Raw genomic sequence first — 18,693 nt, forward strand, 5'->3', positions numbered from 1 at the left:
TTGGTATTTCCCGCATATTCTCGCAATCCTCACGTCCATTTTCTGTACCATTTCTCCTAATACTGATTGTCATATATGTCTCCCACTTTTGGGTGTGATCGTTCTGCCACTGCTTTGATCTGTGTGGCTCAGCTACATCTATGGGGAACAACCCACTGGATACTTTCCTCTGAAAAACAATGTCATCCAATATATGACGTCATCAAGTTGAGAGCGCATATTTGATTCACAGAAATAGCGTATGATAAAAGAAGAAAAACTAAATACTGAAAAACCATACAAAATTTCCAACATATATGTTCACTGTATTTTGCTGACTAGATGATTACCAATATATATCTCAAGTTGTCATGGTAATATCAAAACCAGGTTAAAGTTGATCTACAGCAACCCATGCTCGTCAGAGGCCATTAACGGGATGGGTGGCCAGGCTCTCTGACATGGTTGGTGCATGTCATTGTATCCCAAATGCGTAGATCGATGTTCATGATGTTAATCACAGAATTGTCTGGTCAAAACTGGAGTATTCAGAGGCCGGCGCCATACAGCTGGAATATTGCTGAGTGCGGCGTTAAACAACAAACAAACAAGGAAATCATTTCATTGGAAGGATTCTGTGAACCACAGGCATGTGAATAGTTAAGTGAATGATAAATGCACTGTAAATTGATTGCCATTTTCTTCAAAAATATGTTATAATGTTATGCCAAACATTAGAAACATATATATGATGTATAGACATAAAGTAATAAGAGTTAAATAAACCGTAGTGAATAGTAATATGGCTATTCTTTTATCACTCTTGAAACCACTCTGAAACACTTCGAGTTTATTACTTTCTATTTCATGATAATTATGAAAATTAGTATGTTAAAATACACTCTTAATATTTGCACATCGGTTTTATATTCAAAACTTGCACTTTGTGGTAAATGGTTTCGTGAGAGGATGCACAAATTGATGAGCCATGGTAACTTTATTTTATTACGTTTGGTAGATAAAAAGATCCATACTGTGTGGTGAAGGTATGATTTAAAGTCCTACATTATCTGCATACTTTTCCCAAATAGTGAGTTCATATTCCATTCATTCGAGGTGCATAAGGCTAATTAAGGCATGAACTGCTATAAAATAAGTTGTCAAGAAAGTAAGGGGATATGATTCTAAATACTTTTCTTCTGAGGTCACTGTGTAATGAAGACCAAGTCATTCATTATTAGTTGTAAGGAAATATCATATTTTGGTGTAGCAGACGCCCCTGAGCTCCATAGAGTGGTGGACCATGGACTTGTTTGGGCAGAGTTTGGTGTGTTTCATTTTTCTTAAAACAATGCTTTCTCATTATTCAAAGTAATTCTTCTTGTGTACTGAGGTGAAAACATATTTAATGAAAATATTAATTGCATTATTTCGGTACTAAAATATGTTTTTGTATTTTTTTAATGTGTGTGAATAAGCCAACTGTAACAGACAAGAGTTACCCCCCTTTCATTTAAGTAACAGTTAATTCTCAACATCTATCAAAGTAATTTATCCCGCAATGACAGTATATTTTAATCTTTTTTTTGGATGGAACCTTTTTTCAATAGTAGATCTTATCATGCTAATAGCGGTCTTATAGCAACATCTAATAGCAACATCACACAATCGTTTGGGATCCCTATATATATATATCTCTGTGTGTAAGACATTCGTTAATCCGTTATTGTAATGTGAAATAACATGTGATATTTTGTTGACCTGAACTCCCCTGATTGCATTATGTATATATATGTAGTTGCAATTGATCTACTTCGGTATAGTACTACCATGGCCGTGCTGTACCAACATCAGTATGTTTAGATCAATAGGATGTAATTAGTAGGATTTGAGTCCAGCTTTGTGTATTATCTAGTATTTGTTTGTTTGGTTTGTTGTTTAACGCCGCACTCAGCAATATTCCAGCTATATGACGGCAGTCTGTAAATAATCAAGTCTGGACCAGACAATAGGGTGATTGACATCATGGGATACGATGACATGCACAGTTGCCGTTTAGGGCAAGCATGGGCAGCTGAAGGCCTATACTACCCCGAATCTTCACAGGTCTATGGCCAGTAGGATTGGTTAGAACTTTGTTTATGCAAGACAATGCAAGGTCACATAGAGCCTGTGTTGCAGTGAACGTTATAACCCAACAGGCGTTGCAACCCATGCTTGGCCAGATTTGTCAATAATTGAACATCTTTGGGATGTTTTGGGTCCGAGGGTCTCTGCACGACAGCCATCAATGAACTGATTATAGGCTTTGATAGGCGTTTAGATGTTGGAAGAACATTAAACATGACACGTTTTATGAATAGTAACTTTTTTTTATCACTTTAGCCAGAAATGATAATTATGTAATTAACACAGGAAGTATCAAATGGGAAACAACCAAACTCACACAGCAGTGAAAGTATATGTCTTTAAGTCAAACTTAATCCGTATAATCCTGTACATTTGAGAGTCTGTGTCAGCTGTATCACTTCAGACAGGTTAGTATTGTGTTGTTCTCTATTTCTGTTCGTCTCATAGTCAGATTTACATGAGGCACTCGTGAGGAACAACATCCCCGTGGTGAGTGCTGGGTAACGCTAATAGCTCTTCCCCCCGTGTGGACCCGGGGTAGAATGTGTCCCCAACACCCCATTGCTGGTCGTATGAGGCGACCAAATTAGGCAACCCGTTTGCCGTGGGTTGCGCCCCTGTGTCGGCGGAGGACGGGATTCTGGTGGTTGAGGGCACTGGAGCCAGGAACCGTTGTTCCTTTGGCCCAACACACCACTTTGACCCTTACTTCGCCTTGACGGGTGGTAGAATTGGCCCGATTCTATCAATCGGCTGGTCACGCAACCAAACTCACACAGCAGTGAAAGTATATGTCTTTAAGTCAAACTAAATCCGTATAATCCTGAACATTTGAGACTCTGTTAGCTGGATGCTCACAATGAAGGTGACTTTCACTATGCCTTTATCTGAAAGTCACTGTATCACTTCAGACAGGTTAGTATTCTGTTCTCTATTTCTGTACGTCTCATAGTCAGATTTACATGATGACTTATCACTGTTGATAGCCTCACTTCATGTTGACAAGGTTTATTTCATTCTGTTCCAAAGATAATTCTTGTCCTTACTGCCTCAATTCCTTTTGGGTTTAGGCTAAAGAAAATAAGTCTTGGTTCTCAGGCACTGCCCACATCATCATAAAGTTCATTGTACGTTTCGTTTTGTTTCCATTTTCAATTTCTTTTGTGCATTGTGTTTAAGTTCTAGGATGTTTCTATTTTTTTTAAAATGGAATTAAAAACAAAACGTGCGGTAGACTTTATGATGATGCAGGTGGTGCCTGAGAACCAAGACTATTTTGTTTAGCCTAATATGCATCGGGGATTAGTTTTATGATGTGCGGTCAATCAGCGCCATCCGCAAACTCTTCATATCAAGTCTTCACACCAACAGTAACTAAGTGAGACAAAGGGAGAAGGACTTGCTAATATCACAAACTGTCTGACATCCATAACTTTCGTTCAGCAATAACACTGGGATAATATTTATTTTTACAGATTATTTCCAATCACCAGATCAGCTTTTTGATGTCCTGGTCAAATAAAAAATGGTTTGTCACCGGCATTATTCTGTACATTCATATTAGCTCCAGCCTTCACTAATACATCAACACACTCTGCAGATCGCGATCGTGCTGCTGCTGTATGAAGTGGTGTGTCACCTGTATTATTCTGTACATTCACATTAGCTCCAGCCTTCAGTAATACATCAACACACTTTGCAGATCCCCATACTACTGCTGCTGCTGTATGAAGTGGTGTGTCTCCTGCATTATTCTGTACATTCACATTAGCTCCAGCCTTCAGTAATACATCAACACACTTTGCAGATCCCCATACTACTGCTGCTGCTGTATGAAGTGGTGTGTCACCTGCATTATTCTGTACATTCATATTAGCTCCAGCCTTCAGTAATACATCAACACACTTTGCAGATCCCCATACTACTGCTGCTGCTGTATGAAGTGGTGTGTCACCTGCATTATTCTGTACATTCATATTAGCTCCAGCCTTCAGTAATACATCAACATACTCTGCAGATCGCGATCGTGCTGCTGCTGTATGAAGTGGTGTGTCACCTGTATTATTCTGTACATTCACATTAGCTCCAGCCTTCAGTAATACATCAACACACTTTGCAGATCCACATGCTACTGCTACTGCTGCTGCTGTATGAAGTGGTGTGTCACCTACATTATTCTGTACATTCACATTAGCTCCAGCCTTCAGTAATACATCAACACACTTTGCACATCCCCATACTACTACTGCTGCTGCATGAAGTGGTGTGTCACCTGCATTATTCTGTACATTCACATTAGCTCCAGCCTTCAGTAATACATCAACACACTCTGCAGATCCCCATGCTGCTGCTGTATGAAGTCGTGTGTCACCTGTATTATTCTGTACATTCACATTAGCTCCAGCCTTCAGTAATACATCAACACACTTTGCAGATCCCCATACTGCTGCTGCTGTATGAAGTGGTGTGTCACCTGTATTATTCTGTACATTCACATTAGCTCCAGCCTTCAGTAATACATCAACATACTCTGCACATCCCAATATTACTGCTGTATGAAGTGGTGTGTCACCTGTATTATTCTGTACATTCACATTAGCTCCAGCCTTCAGTAATACATCAACACACTCTGTAGATCCCCATACTTCTACTGCTGCTGTTGTATGAAGTGGTGTGTCACCTGTATTTTTCTGTACATTCACATTAGCTCCAGCCTTCAGTAATACATCAATATACTCTGCAGATCCCCATGTTACTGCTGTATGAAGTGGTGTGTCACCTGTATTATTCTGTACATTCACATTAGCTCCAGCCTTCAGTAATACATCAACACATTTTGCAGATAGCGATCGTGCTGCTGCTGTATGAAGTGGTGTGTCACCTGTATTATTCTGTACATTCACATTAGCTCCAGCCTTCAGTAATACATCAACACACTTTGCAGATCCCCTTACTGCTGCTGCTGTATGAAGTGGTGTGTCACCTGTATTATTCTGTACATTCACATTAGCTCCAGCCTTCAGTAATACATCAACACACTTTGCAGATCCCCTTACTGCTGCTGCTGTATGAAGTGGTGTGTCACCTGTATTATTCTGTACATTCACATTAGCTCCAGCCTTCAGTAATACATCAACACATTTTGCAGATAGCGATCGTGCTGCTGCTGTATGAAGTGGTGTGTCACCTGTATTATTCTGTACATTCACATTAGCTCCAGCCTTCAGTAATACATCAACACACTTTGCAGATCCCCATACTACTGCTGCTGCTGTATGAAGTGGTGTGTCACCTGTATTATTCTGTACATTCACATTAGCTCCAGCCTTCAGTAATACATCAACATACTCTGCACATCCCAATATTACTGCTGTATGAAGTGGTGTGTCACCTGTATTATTCTGTACATTCACATTAGCTCCAGCCTTCAGTAATACATCAACACATTTTGCAGATAGCGATCGTGCTGCTGCTGTATGAAGTGGTGTGTCACCTGTATTATTCTGTACATTCACATTAGCTCCAGCCTTCAGTAATACATCAACATACTCTGCAGATAGCGATCGTGCTGCTGCTGTATGAAGTGGTGTGTCACCTGTATTATTCTGTACATTCACATTAGCTCCAGCCTTCAGTAATACATCAACATACTCTGCAGATCGCGATCGTGCTGCTGCTGTATGAAGTGGTGTGTCACCTGTATTATTCTGTACATTCACATTAGCTCCAGCCTTCAGTAATACATCAACATACTCTGCAGATCGCGATCGTGCTGCTGCTGTATGAAGTGGTGTGTCACTTGAATTATTCTGTACATTCACATTAGCTCCAGCCTTCAGTAATACATCAACATACTCTGCATATCCCCATACTGCTGCTGCTGTATGAAGTGGTGTGTCACCTGTATTATTCTGTACATTCACATTAGCTCCAGCCTTCAGTAATACATCAACATACTCTGCATATCCCCATACTTCTACTGCTGTATGAAGTGGTGTGTCACCTGTATTATTCTGTACATTCACATTAGCTCCAGCCTTCAGTAATACATCAACATACTCTGTAGATCCCCTCCCTGCTGCTGCTGCATGAAGTGGTGTGTTTCCAGTGCAATTTGAAAGTTGATTCACACTTGCTCCCTTCTCAAGCAAAAACAAGATAACATTTGGGTTCCCACCACATGAACTAAGAAGAGGGGTATTTCCTTTAGATGACACCATGTTAACAGTAGCACCCTTCTCAAACAACATCTTAATGACAGACAGGGTTCCCAACTCACAAGCACTGTACACAGCATCCCCGTCAACCTGTGCTCCTCTGTCTAAAAGAAACTGCATCATGTCCGTGTTAGAGCTCCTAATGGCACATGCGAGGCCTTCCTGGTTATCTATACGACATCCCTTTTGCAGCAGGAGTTTCACCACCTCAAAGTGACCCTTTTCTATGGCAAGGTATAGAGGGTGTTTGCCCAATCTATGATTCTTATTAACATCCACACCCATGTTAATCGCATGTTCCACAGCTGATGTAAGGCCATTTGTGCAAAGGTAATAAAAGACGGTTTGACCTCGACTGTCACTTGCATTCAGGTCAGGGTGAAGGGACAGAATCTGATCAACGAACGAGCTGTCTTTGGTTTCTGCTGCTAACATAAGTGGCGTTTTCTCATTCCAACCATATCTAGCATCTATCACAAGCTGCAGGTGTTCACTGATGTAGGTCAGTACACTACAAGCAGCATTCATGCACACCCCAAGGAAAATGTCTCTTATTTCATGCTGTCTGAATATTATGTTTTCTTTCTCCATAATAAATTTGATGAGATGATGTGACTTGCTGCTAGAAATAAGTTCATTAAATGACTGTTTTGAAGAAGTGTCAGTTAGTTTCACAATATCAGAAACAGACATATGACAGTGTGTCTTCAGGCAGCCCAGTAGCAAGACTATAAACTTTGGATTACAACATGCCTGGTGTGATAAGACATTCAACAAATTGCTCCTTGAAATTTCAGTTGCAAATCTTCTGGCTAAGTGTTTAGCATTGGTCCATGGGATGTTAGCAACAAGATCTGTCTCACCAGGAACGTCTTCCCCTAGTTTTGAGGAGGCTTCAAGACGAACTCGCTGATGGATGAATGACAAACTACAATTTCTGATGGCAAACTTTGATTGTAGTGTAGTGAGAATTAAAGCCACACTGTCGTAGATAGATGGATGGTCGAACATGTACATGTCACGTTCCTTCTTGAGGTAAGACCCAACCATATCATCAGCAGCTGCTCTGCATTCATACCCATGGTTATCCTCCTCCTCAATCTCTTGTCTACTAATCTTCCCATCTCGTTCAATCATAGCCATGAACAGTGAACGCTTTGTCTTATCTTTAAGAAATTTATCCACAGTCTTGTTGAGGAATGCGATAGGCTTGTGAAAAAAAGCCACCACTGGAAGCTGAGTCTGATCCTTTTCATATGTTGTGACAAACATTTTACACACGTGAGGAAAGCCGTGTGGACAGTCAGCCTGACATATCTGAGACACAGTTGACTCCTCAAAGTCTATGCTTTTGGTTTTAGCATGAACATTCCAAATCTTCCTTTTTTCGATATAGTTTCTCTGTGAGGAAACTTCCACCATGTATTGGGGAGAAGTTATATAATCTGCCATCCTTCCCAAGTCTGTCAATAATCACGGCCTATGAGGATAATGATAGTTTTGTCCTTGTTTGGTCCTATTTTTTTTCGCTGTGCTTGCTCATCTGTTGTTCTGTCTGAAACTTTTTCAGTTTTAGTGGACTCTAAAGAATCTATTTCAGTATATTTATCAGGATCTTTCACATCCACAATAGGTCGTAGACTTGGTCTCCACTTGGCCCATTCTGCTACATCAAATTCCAGATCACCGAATATGTCATCTAACATAATGACAGGGTTAGTGCTGGCGGTTATGACCTCGTTGAACTCCTCCGGTGACACCACCTGATACACTTGTCTCCCTTGAGTGTGCTGATCTTTGAGGGCCATGTAGGCTATTGTAGACTTCCCCTCTCCTGGCCTTCCTTTAATTGTCACCCATGTTGCTCCTCTGTCCAGCTTCTCCGTCACTTTCTGGAGGGCATCTGTCTCCACCATGTCTTTAGTCCACGACTGTATCCTGGATTCCGTTCTTTCTGTGGACCAAGGGAAATGTGATATAAAACTACATATTAAATCTGTCAAACAAAAGGTTTGGTTCTCAATTTAAATAGGTGTATTGTTGCCATTGTCACGTGAATGTCGGCTTGTAGAACCCCTTGTTGACGCATGCCTCTGATCGACCTGTGAAGATCTGGGGTAGAATAGGTTTCCAGCAACCCATGCATGCCTTAAAAGGCGATTATGCTTGTCATACGAGGCGACAAGCGGGATCGGGTGGTCAGGCTCGCTAATTTGGTTGATGCATGTCATTGTATCCAAATGCGTGGATTGATGCTCATGACATCAATGGCTGGATTGTCTGGTCCATACTCGATTATTTACAGACCGCCATCTTATACCTGGAATATTGATGAGTGCAGCATTAAACAGCACACAAACAAACATGACTCTGATCACTGCATATTGTCAATCTATTAATTATCAATAAATCCACATATCATTAATATTAATAATATCTGAAAAGGTTGATATGTATACATTAATCCTACATTACATATATTAATGTAATCACTTGTTTTAGAACCGAAACATAATCCTAATGGAGGTCTTGGAGAGAAACGTAAAATAAAGAAATTCGCATTGTGCAGGCCCATATCCCCCCTCAAAAGTTTTAGCTCCCATGCATTGCTTCTTAATCCTCATAATTATATAATTTTTTAAGGGGGGTGCGGGTGGAAGTCTTACTGGCTGCAACTTCGCTGGGATTATGTTTGAGTTCCACACCAAGAGATTGCATTGTACATATACGTAATGATAACTTAAAGATCATGTATGTAAGTTACTATTCCTAACAAGAAAACACGACCCGTGAAGATCTGCGTAGAAGATCTTCAGCAACCCATGATTGCCGTAAGAGGCAATCGGGTGTTCAAGATCGATTGGTTCATGCCTGCTTGTGATGTCATTCTCTGGATTGTCTGGTACAGACTCCATTATTTACAGACCGCCGTCATGGAATATTGCTGAGTGCGGCGTCAATCAATAAACAAAGAAACAGACGAGAGGGCAGACAGACTGTACACATGAAAAAAGGGGATCCTACCAGAGTATATAGTTACAGAAACTCATATTTCAAACGTGATATGAAACTTGAGGGGGTGAGTGTGTACTAATTCATTTAATTTGGCCTGAAAATATGCTATCCAACACTTGGATATAATAACGTAGGTTTTTTATGTTTGCTTGTTGGTTAAGGCCAAACTCTGCAATATTCCAACTATATGACTACAGTCTGCAAATAATCAAGTCTGATTGACATCATGAGCATCGATCTATACAATTGTGGTGAAATAGGGTTTAACATCGCCGTCCAATATTATTGCACTTATAAAGCCATGTGCATGCACGTGTGTGTGGATGCTTATACTAAAGTACTCACGGAAATGAAAAAAAAACTGTTTTTTTTACCTCAGATCTTAAATAAATGCAGTTAATATACAAAATATGTAAATATTCAAACAACTGAATTAGTACTAATTGGGCCATGGCACAAATACAGCGTATCAAATGTTTTTATGCCTTTTTACACGTAAAAGTGTGTAAAAATGTGAATAAAACAGACTATTGTGAAACAGGGCATAACCAGGTGTAAGTAGATCAAGGTGACCTATGACACCTTGACGACAGGTGAGAACAGGTGCATAATGCCTATAGTTTGATTCTGCTATGTCAATTTGGACTTAGTTTTATTTTTGAATGTTGAAAGTGCCGACAAATTACCTCCTGTAAAGTACATTTTGTATTGTTCACTGAGATCAAACTAGCAAATCCAGACTAGTACTTTTAGAGTTGTTTTGTTATTTGTATTTACAGCTACGTAACACTTTGCGTCGATTTTTAAATTGAGAAAAACAGTTTTATTTCATTTCCGTGAGTACTTTAGTCCGGACTGATGCCGATTTACAGTGCTAGCTCACTGAGATACCATGCCGCAGTTTAACATGAATACCCCACTCAGACACAGTATACTAAGTCCGAGCCGACCAGTCCTTGTTTTAGCCCCTTAATGCCGAGCGCCAGACAGGGTAACAACAAGTACCATCTTTAAACGTCTTTTAGTATGACTCGGTCGAGGATCGAACCCCGGACCTTCCGGTATCCGGGCGGACGCTCTACCACTGGACCACGGAGGCGGTCTTCTACACAATTGAGATGAATGACATGCATCAACCAAGTGAGCGAGCCTGGCCACCCGAACCTGCAAGTCGCCTCTTATGACAAGCATGGTTTGCTGAAGACCTATTCTACCCTGGATCTTCACAGGTCGTTTTTTATTAAATGTTCTGCCATGGAAACTGACTGTTTCCCACCCATCTTTTAGTATATTTTAATGCACAGCTGATGTTTTATTTAGTACTGAACAGACTTTCAAATAAAATATTTTCTTTTCCACTGAATGAATACCATATGGCAAGCCAAAATATCTTTATATGATAGCTGTCATTGCGTGATTTAAAACTAAGCAACAGGCAGGAAGCCATAGCAACCAATACATGATAATTGCTTCGGAGATGTTGTTAGGATCATGGGCAGTGAAAGTTAATGAAAATAGTGATACGCTGTACAAACGTGAGGACATTTGGCACAAATACTCCGATTACAACAGACAGCTTCATTACCAGTAGTTAACAACTGAATGGTCATTGTGAGAACAAGTACAGATAACTCACTCCTGATCTTCTGTGCTGCAGTCAGTGGCTTCTCCTCTTCCACCGGGGTCTGAGGTGCACCAACGGTCTGTGTACCACCAATGTTCACATTCCTGGCGCCCGGGACTGTCACATCTCCAAACTGTTGCCGTACTTGGATAAGGTTGTACTGGGCCACTGTAACAGACATGACTGAAACTTTCATAGATGTTTTCCATATTTGAACTTACATATAGTGATAGTAAAACTGACAAGAGACAATCGCTCACCTGAATATACAGTAAACTACGTTTATAAAGAACAAGCTTATAACGAACTGACGGATACAACAAAGTGGTCTTTTTGGTTATAATGGTTATAACGAACTAAAATTAGTGGTCCCTTCGAGTTGTATACGCAATCATGACAAAATATACATTTGCATTGTACATGTATATAATACTGCAAATATGTTGTAATTTTGACTCTGTCAGCATTTATAATGGGTGGGTAGCAAATCTGACAGCATGAACGTGTATTTCTCTTGATACAAATGTAGCATAAAGATCTGAACCGTTTCCATGTTATGATCCAAGATTCGTCATATTAAAGGTATTATTCTCTTCATAACAAACAAATGTATACAATGCATCTGTTTATTATAGGGTGGGGATAATATCGGTTTGCATGTTATGGTCAATGATCTGACTCCTCTGGGAGTGCCGGACAGATGAACAAAAGGGCCAGTCCTTGTAGCATATGTGCTTTCCTCTCATTATACTCTCAATTGTACATATGGTTATAGACCCGTGAAGATCCGCGGTAGAATAGGTCTTCAGCAAACCATGCTTGCCGTAAAAGGCGACTATGCTTGTCGTAAGAGGCGAATAAAGAGATCGGGTGGTCAGGCTCACTGACTTGGTTGATGCATGTCATTGATCCAAATTGAGTTGATCGATGCTCATGATATCAATCACTGGATTGTCTGGTCCAGACTCGATTACTTTCAGACCACAGTCATTTAGCTGGAATATTGCTGAGTTCGGCGTTCAACAACAAACCAACCAGCCAACATATGGCTGTACGGTGGGGATCTTAACTGTGTCCAAGTTATAAACATTTAGCCCAGCCCCTTAATCCCCGGGGTGGGGGTAGGGTTCAGCCCCTCCATTTCTCCATTTGGAATCTCCACCATTGGAGAATGCTTCCAACCAAATATGGTTGATAACTATCTCTTTAGTTCCAGAGAGGAAGTCGTCAAAAGCAATAACGCCAAATTACCCCTAGTTTGCTCCACCCGTCAGGCCCTAGGGGGGTGATCAGCCCTTCCATGTGTACAAATTTGAATTCCCACCACCGGAAAATGCTTCAAACAATATATGGTTGGTATATCTATCTCTAAGTTCCAGAGAAGAAGTCGTTTAAAGCAATATAGCCAAATTACCCCTATTTGGTTCCGGCCCCGCCCCTAAGCCCCTTGGGGGGTCCACACTTCCATTTGTACAATTTTGAATTCCCACCACCTTGGGATGCTTCCAACCAAAAATGGTTGAATGCTATCTCATAGTTCCACAGAAGAAGTCCCTGAAAGCAATATAGCCAAATTACTCCTATTTAGCCCCGCCCCTCAGCCCCTGTGGGGGTCAGCTCCACCATTGGTACAATTTTGAATTCCCACTACCTAGGGATGCTTCCAGTCAAATTTCCTATTGGTGGCTCAGAAGAAGAAGTCGTTTGAATAAATTGTTGACGTACAAACGATGGATGGACAACGGACGCCACGGTATTGCATAAGCTCACCTTGGTCGTTCGGGCTAAAAATGCAACTGCATTGTTTTTACTGTTTTAGTTTAAGGGACTGCCTCGTTACGTGTGTTCTAAATGACAGACCTGAAATGGAGGACAGCTTAGAAAAACAAGAGTGCTCTGAGAGCACAACATCCCCCACATGATTTGTTTTAATGAGTTTATAATTTCTTTGTATTTTATGAAATAACAACAGTAGATGGCACTGCATTTGAAACAAATTGTGCAGAACATTTTGTTGGAGTGAGTGAGTGAGGTTTTACGCCGCTTTTAGCAATATTCCAGCAATATCACAGCGGGGGACACCAGAAATGGGCTTCACACATTGTACCCATGTCAGGAATCGAACCCGGGTCTTCGGCGTGACGAGCGAACGCTTTAACCACTAGGCTACCAGACCGCCCCCATTTTGTTGGAAGTAATCCAGTCTGAATGCTAATGCCATAAGGATGTAGCTCACCCACAAAAGCCTTATACAAGGAAACTAACTATAGTTATAGTTATAGTTAGATATTGTGATATTCTCTGAAAACTGGAGGAGTAGATTTCATGAAGCTCCTTAAAACAGGGGCAGTAACTCTGTCAAAATTAGTCGAAATGATACGGACTGCGATATGCATATCATCAACATGTCGACATCTTGTGTGTAGAGTGTCAGGGATATTCTCTAAAAGCTGGAGGAGGAGTTGATTTCAAAAGCTCAGTACCCTCTCTCACAATTAGACAAATGAAGCTCCGTAAAAGAGGGGCAGTGACTCTGTCAAAATTAGTCGAAATGAAATGGGACTGCAATGTGCGTATCATCAACATGTCGACATCTTGTGTGTAGAGTGTCAGGGATAATCTGGAAACTGTAGGAGGAGTTGATTTCAAAAGCTTAGTACCCTCTGTGGGACGGACAGACGGACTGCGCCACGACATAATCCCCCTTCGGCCATTCACTATGCGTGAAGGTAGGATGATATGGAGGCATGAAGGTTGTGTAGGGTTACTGTCCCTTATGTAGATATAGATGCCACGGCATATCAGATAAAAACAAAGTCATTTGAAAAGATGTTACCCTAGGTAAAAGATATCTGAACCATGAGTCATGTTCCTGTTTGTGGCGTAACAGCACTCACCTACACGGGAATCACCAGTCACTGGTACCTCGGGTAGCCCGGACGACTGTATCTCTGATACAACAGATCCTGGTAATCTGGGTAGAAGAGATGTGGACACTGGTATCTGGGCTGCTGTTGCCGGGACCTGTAGACTGGTTGTGTTAGGAACTACACAAGATGTAGTTGTAGACACTGGTATCTGGGCTGCTGTTGCCGGGACCTGTAGACTGGTTGTGTTAGGAACTACACAAGATGTAGTTGTGGACACTGGTATCTGGGCTGCTGTTGTCGGGAACCGTAGACTGGTTGTGTTAGGAACTACACAAGATGTAGTTGTGGACACTGGTATCTGGGCTGCTGTTGTCGGGAACCGTAGACTGGTTGTGTTAGGAACTACACAAGATGTAGTTGTGGACACTGGTATCTGGGCTGCTGTTGTCGGGACCTGTAGACTGGTTGTGTTAGGAACTACACAAGATGTAGTTGTGGACACTGGTATCTGGGCTGCTGTTGCCGGGACCTGTAGACTGGTTGTGTTAGGAACTACACAAGGTGTAGTTCTGGGCAGTTGTGCCTGACTTGTGTGATCAACATCACTAACTGAAGCTGGTTGGAGTTGTGTCCCCTGATGTTGCTGTGGTGCTGATGTTATTTCGCCCTCTGGTTGTTGACAACATCCAATGATGTGATGTGCCAGTGCCGTGGTATCTACAAAGAAAACACACAGGTTACAGTTACAAATTCCAGACACAGCAAAAAGTTTGTTTTTCAATACCACTCACCATACATCAACTATGAATTGATCATGAAGTCACTAGGTCGCTCGTCACACCGAGGACCCGGATTCAATTCCAGACAAGGGTACAATGTATGAATCCCATTTCTGTTATTGTTGGAATATTGCTAAAAGCACGTAAAACCAAACTCACTCAGTCACACACAAAGCCGCCAGAGTGGTTACCCCTCGACACAACATATTGGCAACTGGTTTTTCGTGAATACCATCAACACCTTCATTGGAGATGACTCTTTTTTAAGAAATGAATTCTTGTCCTAGCTCCAGATGACATTTTGGCTTGAGTGATAGGAGTGAAAACCTCAAAGTAACTGTACATTCTGATATGGCGATCATATCTCTTGTTTTATTTCTTGTTACCGTAGGTCTTACTAAACCGCAGTCTCTGTGAATTATGAAGAAATAATTTCAAGACACTTCAACATAACTGTGGGGACAAACATTTATCCTGAGTTGGTGCAGACAATTCTTCCGTTCTGATTCCACACGGAATCGCCTAAGGTAATACAAATGTTATTATAAACATAAATATAATACATTGGTAAGTTAATAAACTCAACATGTTGTTACACAACGTGAAGTAACAGGAATACCTGCCACACTTCAGTATCTCAGATATAGTCCGATATTCATATTGAGAGACTACAAAATTACTTTGGCTCTCTGAAGATGTAACAGAATGTTAAAAGTAAAATAGAGGACAACAGGAAGCTTAATGCTTCCGTGACCTTGCTCAGCTCCTGACCTGCTTACCTCACTTAGTGAGTCATTGATTTGTTAGTTGTAAAATACTGGTGACAAGTACTCTGCAGCATTACACATTGCCAGTCTCTTCAGCTGAACAGGCATGGTTTCCAATCAAGGAGTGATGGCTGATGTGTTTCACTTTTGATAACACATTTTAAAAACCCATTGTCTAGATACATTACACTCATAATCTACACATTAACAGTGTTATTTCAGATATATGAGACTGCCTGCGTGGTTTAGTGGTAGGGCGTCCGTCCAGAGAGCGGAAAGTTCGAGGTTCGATCCCCGGCCGCGTCATACCAAAAGACGTTTAAAGATGGTACTTGTTGTTACCGTGTCTGGCGCTTGGCATAAGAGGCTAAAACAAGGACAGGTCGGCTCGGAGTCAGTATACCATGTCTGAGTGGGGTATTTATCTAAACTGCGACATGGTATCTCAGTGAGCTAGCACCATAAATCGGCATCAGTCCGGACCAAACACAAACACGCACACACATGCACATGCACGTCGCTATATAAGTGCAATAATCTTGGGCGCGGCGATAATTAAGAATTGACCTTCACTTTGTGTGAGTTCATTGGATTATGAACCTTCATAGAATGAGGGCCAAACTGTATGTACGTTCATACAATGTTTGGCCCTCACTCTATGAAGGTTCATAATCCAATGAACTCACACAAAGTGAAAGTCAATTCTTATAATTTTTTATCACAATTTCTTACCTCAAAGTATGTAAGCCAAGATCTAAACACAATTTTATTTAGTACGTGTGACTTCATGTTTACGCTGACAGGCAAACAACAACCGTCAAATTGTGTTGTTCATACACTTATGAACGTCAATTTCGCATTCATGTGACCGACCTCACGTCCAATGCAAAAGCCGCATATCGTGCAAACGTCAAATTAAAAAATCATAACCAATTTCACCTCAACTCACTCCTTAGAAATGTGCACATGCATCTGACACCTGATTGGCATTGGCTCAGTTTTACCTCGTGTTTACCCCTGATATAAATGTAATATTTCTCAAAGTATTGCTACCATCCTATCAAGAGCGCAGGACTAACACTTCCTAGTTTATATAGGCATACATACCTTTAGATACAAGTTGGTATGACTCTTGTTGGACAGTCTGGAATTTGACCGCTACAGCACCTGCTCCAAGCTGTGAAATGTCTCCGATTCCTGCCCCCTCTTCCTCATCTGTGATGTCATCAAACAAACATTCGTTAGCACTCTCTTCATCAACATCTTTATCTTCTGCATCCTCCGCAGTACTGCCTGCTCCTTCAGATGTTCCTTGAGGGTTGTCCGTGGGAGTACCTGCAAGCTCCATGTTTTCCCCGTCTGATGACGTGTCCCCGTCGTTGTGCTTCCTCCTGCACTTTGCTGGTGTACATCCTCCATGCTCTGTCTCACTATCATCTGTCTGGCCTTCACCTTTCTCCATCCTATTAATATTCAGCCACTAGGTATATCCTTCTTATCCATATCGTGGAACATTCTTCACTGTTTAATGTCATTCATCAATGGCTTTAATCAATGTTGGCATTAAACTCATCGTCATCCTACAACAAAAAATGTCTGAATGTGTATAAAGTCTGTCTGCAGGAGATTGCCTCCATGGTCTAGTGGTAGAACCTCGTCCTAGAGAGTGGAAGGTCCGGGATTCGATCCCCGGCGCCCAGCCGCAACAGACCAAAAGACGTTAAAAGACGGTACTTCTTAATACCCTGCCTGGAGATCGGCACTAAGGGGCTGAAACAAGGAGTCTGTAGCCTGAAACCTCGGGGTATGGCGGTACTTGTCATGTACTCTAAACTGAACAAAATGCACTCACTAACCTTTATGATTATTCGTGTTCTCTATATCAGATGTCATTTATTTTATCTAACAATGCATATTTTACTGATAAAAGTTCATTATTTTACATTAGTAGCTCCGAGTAAAAGCAGGGGCCGCGTTGCAAGCAACGAATCACTTAGAGAAAGCAAATTCATCACTCAACCCGCTGTCTGCAACAGTTCGAAGCGCTTGGGCACTCTTCCAAAATGGCGGCGCAACTACCGCTTGGTTGCCTTGACGTTTGTTTGTTTGTTGTTTAACGCCGCACTCAGCAATCTTCCATCTATATGACGGCGGTTTGTAAAAAATCCAGTCTGGACCAGACAATCCAGTGATTGACATCATGAGCATCTATCCACGTAATTGGGATACGATGACATGCATGAACCGAGTCAGCGAGCCTGACCATCCGCGTAATGAAGAACGTAATAGAAGAGGCTCAATGACGAGCTGATGAAATTTATGACTACTTCGAAGATGTGGAGCAGACTGAGGATGATGGTGTGTTAGCTACCTTTGTTCATTTTCTCGTTGATCCAGTCAAGAATTCCTTGTTCCGCTGTCAAAATATGCCGCCATTTTGGTTTGAGAACGAAGCGACCTCAGTCAGAGATTGTTTCGCTTGCAAGCGGCTGAAAGTTAGGGCACTGTTGTAAGGCAAATCGCTGTACATCGCTTACAAGGGATTGGTGCTTTGCAATGCACCCCGGGCCTTGCGCTCCGTTTGACAAGGGAGAGAACTCCATTGTATCGCGGTACAGAGAAAAGTTGTGTATGGAGGTCTGAATTGAACAAAAAGAGGACATAATTCTACCAACCACTTGGTATGATCATGCCAGACATCAGTGATTTGTCCAGACAAGTGCAAAGACAGCACAAGTAAAATTCTAAATGTGTTATCAGTAATAGGTATTCAATGCATACTTACCGAAAAGTATGAGAAGAATATTTTAAAAAACAACAGCAAAATATCAAAAATGATATTTTAAGATTGTTTATAAAAAAAATTGGGGGTTGCGGGGGTGCGCATGCCCCCTTTTTATTTCGAAAAAAATCTTTATTTCTGTATAAATTACCACCAAAGACAATAAATAGATCTGAATTGTGCACCCCCCCTTTTTAAAAAAGCTGTATCCGCCCATGCACAGGGTCTGAATATATATACATATATATATATATATATATATATAATAATAATAAAATGAGCACCGAGTGAACATTTACCTCAATTGTGTATATATATATATATATATATACTATGTGTGCCATATCAGCAACTGTCCTAATCACAACATCAACTGGGACAATGTCCAAATCCTCTCCAACAACCTCCATGATTTCGCAAAAAACAACTCCCAGAACGGACAGCATTCGCCTCGACTAATTTCGGTTTCACAGTCATCTTCACCGAGTCGGCGTCTATGGTGAAATACACACTGTCCTATACGTTCTCAA

At 41.2% G+C, this 18,693-nt stretch overlaps 1 pseudogene; it reads right to left on the reverse strand.

The window, feature by feature from the left end:
- Window positions 1–3,542: 3,542 nt before the first annotated feature.
- Window positions 3,543–17,815, reverse strand: LOC139458375 (serine/threonine-protein phosphatase 6 regulatory ankyrin repeat subunit A-like; annotated as a pseudogene).
- Between the last annotated feature and the right edge of the window lie 878 nt (window positions 17,816–18,693).

This window comes from Haliotis cracherodii, unplaced genomic scaffold (assembly GCF_022045235.1).
Source record: "Haliotis cracherodii isolate W230 unplaced genomic scaffold, xgHalCrac1.p SCAF_12, whole genome shotgun sequence".
Taxonomy (NCBI): domain Eukaryota; kingdom Metazoa; phylum Mollusca; class Gastropoda; order Lepetellida; family Haliotidae; genus Haliotis; species Haliotis cracherodii.